This window comes from Hyaena hyaena, unplaced genomic scaffold (genome assembly GCF_003009895.1).
Source record: "Hyaena hyaena isolate Hyena2069 unplaced genomic scaffold, ASM300989v1 scaffold_3, whole genome shotgun sequence".
Lineage (NCBI taxonomy): Eukaryota > Metazoa > Chordata > Mammalia > Carnivora > Hyaenidae > Hyaena > Hyaena hyaena.
Window position 1 is genome coordinate 6,919,581 of NW_024080635.1, and position 15,665 is coordinate 6,935,245.

Consider the following 15,665-nt stretch of genomic DNA (forward strand, 5'->3'; position numbering starts at 1 on the left):
TGGCAGGTGAAATCCAGGCCTATCCCATGGGGTCCCTCAGCAAGTGGCAGCCTCCTTTCCTTGCTGGCCTTCCTTCCATCTGATGTTTTGCCAGGGGATGTTTTGCCCTCCCTGGGCAGCTGGTCTGAGGGAAGAGCACAGTTCAGTCTCCCAAGAACGTCCTCAAAATAGCCAACATGGGAGCCTCTTTGCCCACAGTGTCTGTCACTGAGGGATGGACTGACTTTCCCTGCATGCATCAGGCTCTCCCACAGGACAGAGGTCTTTGCCCTTGCCGGCTGCTGCTCAGCTAACTCCACCCCACCCGACAGGAATCAGCCAAAGGCTCCCCTCCTGCAGGGAGCCTGCTGACCTTCCTCGGGCTCCATCTGGTTCCTCTATGTTCTCGTGCCGCTTCTTCATCCTTCTATCCCGGTACTCATTCATTCATTCATTCATTCATCCAACAATTCCTTATTGAATACTAAACATGGGCCAGGTTTTGTGCCAGGCAAAGAACAATAACAGCTAACATTCATATTATGCTTATCGTGTGCCACGCACAACTCTAAGTGCAAGTGTATTAGCTCATTTAATCCTCTGAGGAAGGTACTGTTATCATCCCCATTTACAGATGGGAATGCAGAGGCCCAGACAATCAGGTAGCTGGCCTAAATTCCTACATCTTAGCCAGGCTTTGGACCCAATCAGTTCAGTCCTTTAGCCATTGCACCTGTGTCCTGAGACAGGTACACCCCCATTCTTGCAGAACCACACCTTCCCTGAGAAAGACCAGGAAGCAGGCAATTACAGACCAAGGAGGGGGGACTATGGGAGGGCACAGACGGGCTGCCCAATGCAGGGTAAGATGCTCTCAAAGATTCCCAGGATTGGTCCCCCTCCAGAGCAGTCATCTCAGGCAGTGACTCCTACCCTAAGACTTGAAGGAAAAAGTATGGGGTTTTTTGGTTTTTGTTTTTGTTTTTTTAAGAAAAACCACTGTGGCTATCCAGAAGGGGACAGACAGGAAATGGCAAGAATGGAGGCAGGGACCGCTTTTTATTAAGGTTCATTCATTCACACATTCCACAACTACTTAAGGAGCCCTCACTGTGGGCCAGGCGGGATCTAGAAGCAGGGAACAAAGCAGACAGAATCTTGCCCTCATGGAGTTCACATCCCAGGGTGGGGAGATTGGCCATGAGTGAAAATAAATAAAATATCTCCTGTTATTTGGCCACAAATCCAGAGAAGGGGAGGAACCGCAGGGTTACGTGGGACCAGCAGGGAAGGCTGGCTGAAAATCTGGCATCTGAGGCGAGAGAGTCAGTGAAAAGTGTGTGCAAGGTCTGGTCACTCCAGCAGCAGGGGAGAAGCCAGGGCACAGGTTGGGGTGAGTGTGTGTGTGTGTGTGTGTGTGCATGCGACGTGCGAGGCATGGTCTGACTTGTGTCTGTGACACCTCTTGGACCTCAGGGAAGAAGCTGGTGTAGGGCCAGAGACAGAAGCAGGGAGCCCCGTGGCCCAGGTGAGCCACTCTGGGGAGCCGTGACGGTGACTAGGACTGGGGTGGCAGGGGTAAGAAGTAGTTGGATTCCGGGCGTATTTCGAGCTAGCGCAAAATGACAGATGTGATGGGCTGGATGTGAGATTTGGCCTGAGCCACGGGCAGGATGGCGCTGCCCTCAGTGGGGATGGGGAAGACTGAGTGGGGAGCCGATCTGGGGGAGAAGGTCAGGAGTTCGATTCTCAGGCTTCAGCCTCGTTCACGCGCCTCATCCCAGCACTAGGATCATAAATGTCCAACAAATACTTGTTGAATAAGTGAATGAATGGAAGGGCAGACATACCTGGGAGGGTTGGAGGTCAGGGCCGGCTGGTGAGGGGCTTGGTAGGGAATGACTGCTCCTGCACCCCCAGCCCCGGGCACCCTGGCTGGCTCATGCCTGAGTCCACACTTGCCAACACATACAAGCTGACTCCTACCTTCGGGTCTGCAAGGGAGGCTCACAGGCTGGCCGGGCCCTGGCCTCATCTGGCCTGTGATTCACAGGGCTGCCCTGCAGCTTGGATGGAGGAGGAGAAGGCAGGGATCCAGGCAGACAGGACTGAGCTGGGCTCATGCTAAAAATATGCAGCTGGGCTCTGCCCCAAGCCCTGGGCCCTCCACCAAGCTCTTCCAGGCTCATCGAAGGCACCAGGAGCTCCCGTCCTATAGCTGGGCTCTGATCAATGGCACAGTAGCCAACACTTTGGGGAGAGGGGGGTGGGACAGGGCAGGAGGAAAGGGGCAGCAGTGAGGAGGAAGAAGGAGTAGGCCTCGGCTCTGGCTCTGGAGAAGGCCTGGGCGTGGGGAGGCTTCTGGGAGAAGGCAGCACTCTTGTTTCCTACAGGGCTGAAGCAGCTTTGATGTGCACTGGAGACGAAGAGGAGCCCTGGATGGATCCCAGAGCCGGAGCACAGCAGTGTTGGCTTCGTAGCCATAACGGCATCACACAGCCCGGGGGCCGCCTGAGTGTGGGCTTGCTTCCTGCCCGAGGCGCCAGGTAACACACTGGCCAAGCGCCCAGGCAGAAAGTGGGGGCTAACATCACTGTGTTTGATCTGGAGTATTCCCTCTTTGCACCCTGCTTCTGCCTCCGTCCCATCTTTCCTTCTCTGGAACGGACCTGAAATTTCTAGGTGGAATGTAGCTAGTCTTCCAAGAGAAAGGGGTCTGGAGCATTGGCTCAGGTGCTCCTAAAAGCTGTATGTTCCTGTGTAAGTTACTTCACCTCCCTGTGCTGCTGTTTCCCTCTCTCTACAATGCTGATAAGAGCATACTCCTCAAAGGCTTCCCGGGAAGAGGATTATATGAGATCACGAATGGACAACCTTCAACACGCCATGCCTGGCACAAAGCAGGCACCTAACGAATGGGTCTCCTATGCCCTCCTCCAACCCAGGGGGAGGTGAGTCGGCATGCACCAAGCTGTCCCTCTGGGGTGGATCAGGGCTAGGACTTGGGCTTTCTCTCCTGTGCCCATGTTCTTCTGGCTACACCTCCATCTCTGTTCAGAAAGCAAGATGCTTGGAGCTCCAGGAGGTGATCACCATGGCAACCCATCTGCTGCTTCTTGTCTGTTGCTGTTTTTTCCTCCAGCCCTGAGCTTTCTGGGTGTCTCACTGCAGAATTCACAAGTGTTGGGGGCTGGAGGCCATGAGAGGCTCAAGGGTCCCAGCTCTCACTTGCTGGAGCACAGATAGCCCCTAATGGCCATTCCCCACAGGACTCATATCTCGATCCAGCTCCAGCTAAAGCGGGTTTCCCCCCTCAGGCGCCACCAAGATGCAAAGCAATTCTGGCCTATCGTGGAGAACTCAGACCTGGAACCCAGACCTGGGGCGGGACCATGGAAGCTGCCCAGGGGATCTGGGGATGGGAGTCAGTGAAATCAGGCTCTGGCCTCTGCCACTCCCCCAGGTACAGCTGTGTGACTTTGGACAAGTCACACCCCTTTTCTGGACCTCAGTTTCTTCTTCTTCTTTTTTATTTTTATTATAATTTTTTTTAGTGTTTATTTTTCTTTGAGGTAGAGCACGAGAAGGGGAGGGGCAGAGAGAGATGGAGACACAGAATCTGAAGCAGGCTCCAGGCTCTGAGCTGTCAGCACAGAGCCTGACATTGGGCTTGAACTCACAAACTGTGAGATCATGACTTGAGCCAAAGTCAGTTGCCTAACTGACTGCACCACTCAGGTGCCCCCGGACCCCAATTTCTTACCATCAGCCTAACATAGGAATAGGACTAGCTATTAAGAGCAAAAAGACCTGGAATTCTTACCCAGAAATCATTTGGAAGTTTGGGAGGCCAGTCCTTCCTTTTCCCATCCTATGAACACTTGACTTTGTAAGGAAAAATATACAAAACCTGGAGACGAGGCAATGAGGAGACTGTGTGAACCGTCAGCATTCCCCTGGGGCCTCATCCAAGAAGCCCCCAAAAGCCCGCTATGTCTTCAGAACCAGACATTTTATCAGTATCATAGCCAAGACACTAAGTTGTAGAACACAAAAGACACAAATAACAATACAAATAGCAATACCAATGATTTCTGACCAGTAGAGATCTTTCCAAAGGGTATAAATCATGCCCTGTAGGGTATTTGCTGGGTTAGAATCTGACTAGCAATCTTATTGCAGCCTTCTCTGTGCTTTATCTCTAATCCTCACTAAGATCCCTGAACCAGCTCCATCCTATAGTTTCCTTATAAATGAGTGAAATACGACTTTGACGCACACTCGCTATGCACTGGTGTGATCTTTTTTTTTTTTTTTTTTTTAACACTTGGAAGATTATAATTTGATTGCTCAGTGAACTTCAATTTACTCTTCTGTAAAATTCAAGAGAGAAATTCAAGGAACTTCAAGGGAGGGGCCATGCATTTGCTCACCATGTGCCAGACACTATTGAGCTCTTTGAATCCATGATTGCATTTGAGCCTCATAGTAAAGCTGCCAGCATGGGCGTCTGTTCTCCCCGTTGAAGAGGTGACATTAGTGAGGTTCAGAGAGGTGAAGTGACTGCCCCAAGGCTACACAGCCAGTGAGTACCAGCCTAGATTTGAACCACTGCTTCACAGGGGGCTAATTCCTGCTTCAGAGGTTTATCTTGGAGCTGGCTGAAGGAGACAACACGTGAGAAAGTGCTCAGAAACTGGACAGACATGTGCACACGTGAATAATTATGATCAGCCAAGGATACCCTCTAACCAGCCACACATAGACACAGCCCAGGGTCTGGGACCTCTGCCCCTGGGAGATGGCTCTCTGCTTCTCTTGGCTGGGTGTCTATTAGCTGGAGAAAGCCAGAGGGGATTGAGGTAAGCAGGCATTCTGGTCTAGCCACTCACAAACAGGACACCGTCCCTGCCTGAAACTGCAGGCTGACCTCTCAGTCCTGGCTACTCCTTTGGGGCCTGTATTCCTGGGACAGGGGTGTTGGAGTAGGGGCTGGGGGACAGCTGGCCAGGACTGGACAGGCCAAGTAAAGGAAATTTCAAACCCCGGTCATAGTCATTCCATTCCACCCTCCTGAGTGTTTCACTTGAATTAGTCCCTCTCAGAAGGCTCCAGAGCCATGCCCAGCTGCCTCATTTCCTCGACCCTCCCAGAGATGCCCACACCCAGAATCCTCCACCTCAGCCCTGGGTGCCAAGGGGTTAATAGACAGGCCAGCTTAGCAAGTGTTTACATAGCGGTTGGGCTGCTTGGAACCCCAGGTAATTAACGGCCTGCTTTTCAAAGCCAAGGGAGGAAGATTTATTTCTCCTCTCCTCCCTCCCCAGGGATGCCGCTTGGCAGAGTAAACACAGCTTTCTGTTGGCTCTTTGAGGAGGTGCCCAGCAAGGACTAGGAGCTAGGGGCAGGAATTTGGCCCGGAGGTGGGCTTCAAGGAGGGGATGAAGGGGGCTCAGTACCATTTCTCTGGGAGTCTTGGCCCCACCTCGGGAAACCTGGCCCAGACTGACATTCCTTAACACAAGGTTATTATTGCTGTAATTGATGGGAGCGCATGCAAGGGCTGGGCTCCCTCTATCACCTCATTTAATCCCTGCAACCACCCGAAGAGCTAGTGCTCGCATCTCTGCTTCTGGATTAGGGAAAGGAGATGCAGAGAGATGAAATCACTTGTCTAGGGTCACCTAGCTAGTAGATCATAGAGCCAGGACCAAACCATGATCTGTCTGACATTAGACCTGCTGGACTTTATACTTTCCGTTATGGAAGGAAAAAGAACTGTTTATTTGTTGATTACCTACTATGTGCCAGGCACGGTGTTAGACACTTTATTTCCATCTCTAATCTGGAAGTATCATTTCCTAGAGTCTCTTCATTAACATCAGAAGCGTGAGATAGTACAGGCCATAACTGGGGGAGGAAATGCAGGCGTGAAACTCGGCAATAAGGACAGGAGGGGCCCCTTGCAAGTTGCTTCCTGCAATCCAAACAGCATCTTCATGAGATGTCCATCCGGTCCCGTTGGCCCTACCTCGAAACAAACCCTGACAGTAGCCTGGCTCCCAGCTCCTGCCCCCACCTAGTCCAGGCCCACCCAAATTTCGTGTGTGTGTGTGTGTGTGTGTGTGTGTGTGTGTGTGTGTGTATCATTACATTGGCCTTTGCCTCCCATGCAGGCCTGGTCTCCAGCCCTCCTCTCTGACTCACTGCACTCCAGCCCACTGCCTTCTCTCAACTCCTCAGACCCAGCAAAGCCATTTTGCTGGATCTTTCCCCTGGCTCTTCCCTCTTCCTAGAACAATCTTCTCCCAGAGCTCAGCAAGGGTTCCAGCACACAGGGCTCTGTGGATATGTCGCCTTCATGGAGAGGCCTTCTCTGAACACTGGCCGTCATGGAATAATAATAGTAGTGCTTCCTAGGTGTTTTCCGTGTGCCAGGCCCCATATTTACTTTCCAGGTCTTCACTCTTTGAATCCTCACTACAACTCCATAAGGTAGGTGTTAATATTATTTCCATTTTGCAAGTGAGGTAAGTGAGGCTCAGAGAAGTTAAGTGACATGACCCAAGTCTCACAGCTAACAGGTGGGAGGGTTGGGACCCAAACCTGGCAGTCCATTTCCAGAGTCCACACTCTGAGCCACTGTACCTTCTTTCCCGGCACAGAGTAAGTTCATAATTAGCTGTTGCTGTTGTTGGTAACAGGGGCTGAATTTCACTCACGCATTTTCTTTCATCAGATTCAAATTCCTGTAGGCAAGTCACTCTGTCCAGTTTCACAGCATCCTTTCTGCTCCCTATCATATTACACCAACTCGCTTGAGTTGCTTGGATCCCAAAGGCACTCCTGTTTCAAGCCCTGCTCTGGGTGTCTCTTGCTCATTCGCTCATTCTCTTAACCAACTGTGCCAGGAGCTGGGCCAGGCCCGTGGAGGTGAATAAGGCCGCATCCTTGTCCTCAAGCAGTCCCTGGCTGGGTGGGAAGGCAGACCTGTCACAAGGATGTCAGCGTGTGTTAGGGGAGCACCCCAGGGCACAGGGAGAATTCAGCCAGGATTCCCCAGAGGAAGTGACATCTCTGCTGAGTTTGGAAGATGGGACAGGAAGCAGTTGGGAATGGTGCAGGAGATCCAAATGGAAACAGCAGAAACACATGGAGGTGGCTGAGCACATGCGGGGACCAGGCGGTCACTTTGCAGAAGGAAGAACGAATCTGACTGGCTGAAGGAAGTTGACTCAGATCGTGAAGAGCTTCCGGTAAGGACTGCGAGCTTAGTTGTGGAGGCCAAAAGCCTTAAAAGGATTTTAAGTAAGGACTGGCATGGCATTGCTAGTAAGGGCTCCACCCCTACCCAACCCCCTTTTCCCAAACCTGCCGTGAACTTGGTACCTACCAGGCCAGTTCATGTTCTGCAGGTTGGCGAGCCTTTACCAGACATCTGACGGCCTTGATAACAAGGCTGGGGGCCAGGAAGAAAAAAATTGAAAGTGGGAATTAAACCTCTTTGGCCTCTGGGCATCCCTGAACTGGCTTAGCCTCCAAGAACCATTTTTGATGAGAAATTCTGGGAAGTAGGCCATTGCCAAGGCCAAGTAAACTCCTGAAGACATAGAAGGAGCCAGGAAGTAGGAAAGGGTGATGCCTTCACCAGTTTTCCCCTCCCAGGTGCGGGTGGGCCGGATGCCCAGCCCCTTCCTTTGCAGGAAGCCCCCTCAGCCTGGCCTTCTTACTCTGGGCTCCATCGTCCCTGTGCCTCTCAGCCAGGTGATCTGGTGACTGCCTTGAGGGATGTCCTTTTAGCTGTAGAGTTAGGTCTGACAGAGGGAAGATGTTGGAATAACCTCAGTGACCTCAATGCTTACCCGTTCTCTCATGCCGGACACAAGGCATAGTAGCAAAACTGGTAGACCTGGGTTTTGGTCCTGGCTTTGCCAGTCATTAACTATAAGACCTTGGGGAAGTCATCTGGCCTCCGTGAACCCTGTTTCCTGACGTGCGAACTGAGAATGGCACTACTAACATCTCAGAATTATGGTATCAGTGGATTAAGAGCATGCATGCCGAGCATTGGACACAAAAGTGATTCTTATCCGTGCCAGCCACTCACTGCTGGAGTTCGTCAGGTGGAGAGCACAGGGATGGACCACAGTGGGCTCAACATGTGTTTCAGCAGAGGACACAGCACTTGCAAAGGCACGGAGGCTGACAAGGCATGGCAGGATGGGAGAACGCTATGTCCCCAAGCAGTCAGCTGTGTCTGGAGCAAGAGGTGGCTGCGAATGAGGAGTCTGGGGGCAAGGCAGGAGAGGTCAGGATGGGAGGGGCCTGGGGTAGGGCTAGAGGGGCTTGGGTTTCATCTTCAGGCTCATTGTTATGGGGCACAGCGGTAAGGACTGTGGAGTGTGAACCATGTGAACCCAGATTCACATTGCAGTTCTGCCACTTGGTTGGGTGGCCTTAGGAAAGTCATTTCGGCTCTGTCTTAGCTTGAGTCCCCTCAAAAACAGACCCTGAGAGGGGCGCCTGGATGGCTTAGTCGGTTAAGCGTCTGACTTTCGCTTAGGTCATGATCTCACGGTTCGTGGGTTCGAGCCCCGCGTCGGGCTCTGTGCTGACTGCCAGCTCGGAGCCTGGAGCCTATTTCGGAGTCTGTGTCTCCCTCTCTCTCTGACCCTCCCCTGCTCACGCTGTCTCTCTCTCTCTCTCCTAGAAATAAATAAAAATATTAAAAAAAAAAAAAAACAGACCCTGAGACTTAGGTACTTGTAGGCTATTTGAGAAGTGATATCAAGAAGCAAAAGTAAAGGCGCCGAGGAGGTGAGTCCAGGAGTGGAGAAAAGCTAATAAATACAGGCCGGGGCTTGGGAGCTTGTTCATGTGAGGTTTGCTTCCAGGAGCCACTGGGTTCGGTGTCCCCAGGGCCTCTCTGAAAGACTGTGTGAAATGCACCTCAAAATCACCTTAGCTCAGGATAGGGAGGCACCAACTTCCTTGATAGCTGAAGGTTGCCCTTGGGGTATGGAACACAGCCGCTCCCTTCCCCTTCCTGGCTCACTGATGCCTAAGAAAGCCCTCCGGCAAGGAAGCAAGCAGAAGCTGGGCTTTGGGTGGAGGGGCCCTCAGGTGTGCTGCAAAGTACCGCAGTGGCAATCAGAACTCAGAGAAGGGATTAGGGGAGATGAGGCCGGCATTAACACTGCTGTTACCTCTTTGAGCCTCTGTCTTGTCTGAAAAGTAGAAAGACCATGATATACTTCCCAGGAGGATTAAATGACATAAAGTATTGGAAATGTCAGACATGTGACATGTCTGACACATAGTAAACAATCAAGAAAGGGTAGGTATGGTTGAGCTCGGCACAAATGCCCTATCTTCATAGAATCCTTCTCTGACCATTCTATTGATCTCCATCAAAGCATCCTGTCTGTTTCCTGTAGAGCATCTAACATAACATATGATTATCTTGGTTATATATGTTTGTTATCTGTCTCTCTCCACTAGAATGAAAGCACCATGTGGGTAGGGCATTAATCTCTAGATGCACCACTTGATTTCCAGTGTTGAGGACAGTGTCTGCCACATAATAGATATGCAGTAATTTTTGAATGGAAGAATTATTATATTAATAATAATAGAGAAGGACTTTATTGGCCTCTGGGCATCCCTGAACTGGCTTAGCCTCCAAGAACCATTTTTGATGAGAAATTCTGGGAAGTAGGCCGTTGCCAAGGCCAAGTAAACTCCTGAAGACTTTATACTTAATACTTTATTAAGTATATACTCTATCTGTTAACAGGATGTTAAAGATCTTGCCAAATTCATCTGGACTCCAGCTGGGGCCCAATGCTGAAAATAGTAGGCACAGCTATATTCAGAGCAGGACCCAAGTCCCTTCCTCGAACGCTAGCCTACGAACTTCCAGGCTATGATATAAGAAAGAGCTAAGAGTACTCGAGGTTTCAGCCAGGACAAGGGTGTTTTGGGAGAGCTTGTTTGAAAGCAGTGATTTGAAAAGATTGAAGATATTGCATAATTTTGTCTCTTCCCAAGGTCAGAGTTATAGTGAAGCTAATACAGTTTAAGCTTCAGAGTCCCTTCCAAGGCCCTGGGAGGGTATCTAGCAATGTGTTCATATGGTCACATGTTTTACAAATTTTAAAACAATGGGGCACCTGGGTGGCTCAGCTGGTTGAGTGTCTGGCTTTGGCTCAGGTCATGATCTCATGGTTTGTAAGTTCGAGCCCTGTGTTGGGCTCTGTGCTGACAGCTCAGAGCCTGGAGCCTGCTTCAGATTCTGTGTCTCCATCTCTCTGCCCCTCTCCCGCTTGTGTTCTGTCTCTCTCTCAAAAATAAATAAACATTAAAAAAACTAAAAAAAACAAAACCCCCAAATTTTGAAAAAGTAACATATTTAAAATTCTTTTTAAAGAGGTTCTCCTCGAATTCTATGAGCTTCAAGACACAAAACTTGCATCCACCTCTGTCCCCTACCAGATCCAACCTATTTAAGTACCCAGTGATCTGTCGATTAGCTCGTTTGATCCTGGCATCAATTCTATAATGTAGATGCTATTGTTGTCCCTGTTATAGATGAGGAAACTGAGGCCTGGAAACAGTAATTGCCCAAGATTTCAGTTAGAAAGTGGTACATCTGGAATTAAAGTCTGTAGCTTACCTCCGGGGCCCAGACCCTGTGCTTTCCAATGGTATATATTTGTTCTGTTGTCCATTTCCTGACCGGCCATGAGGTTCCTAAGGACACAAAGGCAAATAATTTCTATTCACCCAGCCCAGAGCAGACGACAACATATGATGGTATATAAGCAAGAGGAAAGCAGCCCCTGACCTTCAGAAGCTGTTCTGGGACTCACACTTGAGCCTTGGTGACCTAAGCTGAACAGAAACAATTTCATAGAACATCCGAATCAGACAAGGCCACTCTGTGTCCCTGATGGACCAAGATACAAACAGAACCACTCCACAATCATGTCTGAAAAAAATATGGACATTGTCCAAGCCACAAAAAAACATCAACCATTCCCTATTCTGGCTAACAAAAGAGACTGCTGCTTCTTACTAATGACAGCTTTTACTTTACTGAACTACTGAACTCTTCCCCTCCTAGATAAAATTAAGATCCCTGGTCATAGAATCACCTCTACTTTCAGACAGCATCCAAGCCAGAGCAAAGCCCTGCTTCCTTCAAGCCTCCTTGAAATCATTTAACAAAAGCCCCAATTCTAAGTCTTTTCTGATACCTCTCCTTCTGAGATGGCCTTTTCACGTATGCTTTCTCTCATTGCAATGAGTGTCCAATTTATTCAATGACAGCTGTGATTCTGGTGGTCTTTTACTGCAATGGCATCAACACAGGTATCGTCCAATGATGAATCTTGAGCATAAATATCACTGTCAGGGCGCCGTGGTGGCTCAGTTGGTTAAGTATCCGATTCCTGATTTCAGCTTGGGTCATGATCTCACAGTTTGTGGGTTTAAGCCCTGAACTGGGCTATGCGCTGAAAGCATGGAGCCTGCTTGGGATTCACGCTCTCCCTCTCTCTCTGCCTCTCTCTCTCTCTCTCTCTCTCTCAAAATAAACAAACCAAAAAAAAAATCACTGTCAAAAGTTACAAAATGTTGCTTACCCCAAACTAGTTGATGCTGATAGAAAAAAAAAATAGTGGTTCCCTTTGGGAGATGAGTGGTTATAAACTGGGAAGGAACATGAGACAATCTTTTGGGGTATTGGAAATGTTTCACATGTCAAATTAAGTGATGGTTACACCAATTTTTTAGAAAAAGGATTAAGCCGTACACTTAATATTAGTGCACTTTACACATTTTATTGTATACATATTATAGTTTGATTTAAAAAAGTGCTGTCCAAAACTTCAGCAGGTTGGGGGGGGGGGGCTAACAGGAAATCCAAAGTAGTCACCTAAATACCAGTTCAGTCACTTGGCAACAAGGAGAAGTCTAGAGTGAGATGGTGGCCAACTGGAAGGGAAACTTGGGCCACTGGAGGACGGGATCTATGACGAAAGCCTAGAAAGTCAAATGCTTGCTAGAAACTTAAATCATTTGGGTTGTTTATCCCAGAAAAGGCTAGATTAGAAGGAAATGCAATTGGACTCAAGTATTTCATTTTGCAACAGGAGTTTGGGCCCAAGACATCTTCCTAACAGTGGCCAAAGAGGTAAAGGAGGCTGTGACGTCTCTGTCCCTGGGAAGTTTAAAAGTCAGTTGCCCAGCAAATAATACTCTCCACGGCCTGGTCTGGGAGTTGGAGACACAGGAGGTGTGAGCTGCGCCTCTCAGGATTAGGGACTCTGGTTAGTCGTGGCTCTGCTGGGGCAGCTGCAGAGCACTGATTAATTAACGCCAAAGAGAACATTTTAGGATCTGCCCTAAGCTTTTTATACTCTGCTGTCAGTGCCACCCACCGCAACTTTAATTAAATCCAGGACTTAATTACCACAGTGCGGGGCTACCATCACTCTTTCCTGATGAGTTTATCTTGGCTCCTGGAAGGATGGTGGTGGTGACAGCGTGTCTGGAGCAGACGTGAGCCTAAAGAAACCTAAAACAGGGACTCTGGACCCTGGTGATCTGAGGGTATGTGAGATGGGGGGAGGGGGTCACCTGTAGGACTCAGCACCTGGCCTCTGAGAGCTCACAATTTCTTGGAGAGTTAAGACCTCCCACCTAGGACATGGCACAAGGCAGTGGGAGGTAAGCCTCCAAATGAGAGGTGCACAAGAAGATTCCAGCAACTGAGAATGGGCAGAGGTCCTTTGGGACTGGAGGAATCAGGGAAGCTTCATGGGGAGGAGGACCTAGTGGACTTTTAAAGGAAGAACAGGATTAGACAGGCCACTGGGCAGGGTAGCACCCAGTGCAGGGAAGAGCATGACTTAAAGCATGCAGGTAACAACAAAAACCTGGTACATTTCAAGAATGGCGAGGAGGTGATCTAGCAGGAGGCAGAGCAGAAGAGAGGGGATCCCTGTTGGAGAAGCATGAGCAACACTTCCGGGGAAGTAGTGGGAAGCCAGGTCAAGGAGGATCTCCAATGCCAAGTCCAGACAGGGAAACCGAAGGGATCTCTTGAGAAAAAAAGCTGTTTTTTTCCTTTTGCCTCTTTTGGGCTTCTATTCTTGCTAGGACCTGCATCCCCACCCTATGGATGCTTTATTGTATGTTCTCCTTGTAGGGACAGTTAATGATATCTTTGGAGTCTTCCAGCACAATAGATATTTTCTAAGGAACTACTGGACAAAGCCACCAAGTGCATGTTCCAGACCACTGGCACTAGACATCTCGAAGCCAAGACCCCCGGCTCTAAGGAGTGAGTGACTTATGATGGACATCTGGACCCTGTCCTTTTGCCGACCAGTTCTTGGATGTCTGAGAGGACACGTGCATCAGATCACAATTGTCGATAAATCCCCCAGATCCCAAGCAAAGACGAGACTCATGCACCTTTCCTTTCCGAGTCTCCCAGATGCTCTGTCTGTGTCTGTTTTTCCTGTATCTTCAATAAACTGCTTTTACCTCCTGCTGGCTCGAGTTTGGTTTCCATCCTGAGTGGAGGAGCCAAGGACCCTCTTGGCTACTCCTGCAGGACCCTCCTTAGGTCTTCGGACCCTGCCTGCCTGCATCAAAGCTAAGAAGTTGGGATCTCGTTCAGTAAGTAGTCTGAAGCCGTTGAAAGTTTTTAAAGTTGCTTGAATGATCCAAATTTCTTACTGAAGTTTACAAGACTCGAGGATGTGGCATCCCTCACGCTCTTGTGCCTGAGTGTAAAATATTCTTCACAATCCCTGTACTCCTGGCTAAATCCTAGTCCTTCAGTTCTTAATTTGAACATAGATTTCTAAGAAGCCTTGCTGACACCATCCCATTTCTCCCAAGCCTGGGCAGGTGCCCCTTTCCGGGTTCCCACACCCCGCACTGTGTCCTTCATTAGAGCCCATATGGCTGTGTTGTAATTCATTTGTTGAACTCCTCCACTAGATTGTGATTTCACTGGAGGCCACGGACAGTATCTTATTCACCACGTGTCGCTAAGAACCATCACAGGCGCAGCAAAGCGATGACGGATGGAAGGGCTGGGCTGAGGGCGGGCAGTACCAGTGATCACTCAGGTTGGTCCCTGTTCTGTCAGTGAGTTTCTGGAGGACAATGGAAAATCACAATTGTCGACAAGTTACGGATGAGTAGGAAATGTGCGCTTCATTTGAATGATCAGTCTCATACTCTCACAGGAAGCAAAATGGGAGGGAGCCAAAAAAAAAGCTCAAAAAAAAGCTCCAACCCTCCCTCTCCCCTTCAACTCCTTGAGAATAAAACGGAAGCCGTTGCTATTTCTAGGCACGCCCGGGAATTATTTGAGGAACGGTGAGGCGGAGGGTTACTAACCGGGACTATAAGAAGTAACCCTCCGCGTGAGTCTTGTAATCGTGGTGGCGACGCCTCAGACCACCAGGGGGAGGAATCGCGCCGCATCCCAGACCTTGGGAGGTTTCGTCCAACGAGGAGGGGCCGCGTGGAACTCTAGGAATTGTAGTTCTAGAGTCGTAATGTACAATCTCGAGCGAGGCACCTCGGGAGTTGTAGTTCCGGACAGACAACAGGGGAATGCTTTACGGCGCCAATGTGAGTTCTGGAAACTACAACAACCAAAGGACTACGAGCCCCGGAGTAGTTTTTGGTTTCCGTCAGTTGACCTTCTGGGCTACTTCTGAGGGGTCAACTTGACTGGGTAAGTTGGATTGGAGAAAGCTCTTGTTCTGAACTGAGGTGTGAGCCCACTTTTTCATCCTCCAGCCGGTTTTGGGGGCTGCTCGTCTCGATCCGAGGAAGTTCGCGTTAATCCTTCATCTTTTTCTGTCTCCTGTTCAGACACCTCCAGTATCCACTCGCACCCTTCACCCTCCCACTATCATCTGCTCCTTCACTCCCAACGGCCCTGGAATCCCACATTGAGCTCTGGTGCTAGGACCCCCCCCCCCGCCCCCCCCCCCCCCCCGCCCGCCCCCGGTCCCTCTTTGAGCACAGAGTGTGACCTCCCTGAAAACTGGGCTTCTTTATGCTTCACACTTCCCATGTGCTTTCTCTCTCATCCTCACTTTTCTGGTTTTTCATGGTAGTGGAAGAAGGGTCGCATTCCTTCTTCCTAGTGGAAGAGCCCTGGACGCAGCCGACCTGGGGTCTAGACCACCTCTGCAGCTCACTCGCTGTGTGACCTTGGGCACATCAAGCAATCCCTCTGGGGGTAGGCTCTTCAATTACAAAGTGAAGATGGTAATTGCCCAACTGGTCTTAGGGCGAAGCTGTGTTGTGGAGCCAGTAAGCTAATGTGTGAAAGGGCTTTTGAAACTGTAAAGCCTCCACAAAGGAGCGTGGTTATTTTTATTATAATTATTAATGCCCTGGAACACTCTTATCTTGGCTCCTTTTCTATCTCTGCCCCCATGTTACTCAAGCCTGCCTCTTGAACACTTGGTGCCTCTATTCTCTAAGAACAGGATATTTCCTCACTTCCTCCAGAGACCAAAGGTCAGACCAAGGAGCTTTAGGTTTCCAGAGAGCTTTGTCTGAAAGGAAGCCCCAGAGAAGTGTTTATCGTGGACTCTGTCCTGGAACAGCCACTGATGAAAAGTCCACACAGCTGGACAGAAGGG

The 15,665-nt window shown here is 49.6% G+C and overlaps 1 protein-coding gene and 1 long non-coding RNA gene across 2 annotated transcripts in view; both read left to right on the forward strand.

Moving 5' to 3' along the window:
• Positions 1-6,259: 6,259 nt before the first annotated feature.
• LOC120232045 lies at positions 6,260-13,937 on the forward strand. Its single transcript, XR_005528481.1, has 3 exons — positions 6,260-6,474; positions 7,073-7,235; positions 13,193-13,937. It is a non-coding gene; the product is annotated as an uncharacterized LOC120232045 (long non-coding RNA).
• Positions 13,938-14,602: 665 nt separating this feature from the next.
• PAFAH2 (platelet activating factor acetylhydrolase 2) overlaps positions 14,603-15,665 on the forward strand; it is a 30,110-nt gene continuing 29,047 nt past the window's right edge. Inside the window, exon 1 of the mRNA XM_039232456.1 lies at positions 14,603-14,743. The gene's annotated coding sequence lies outside the window, so the exon portion shown is untranslated. The remainder of the gene's footprint in view (positions 14,744-15,665) is intronic.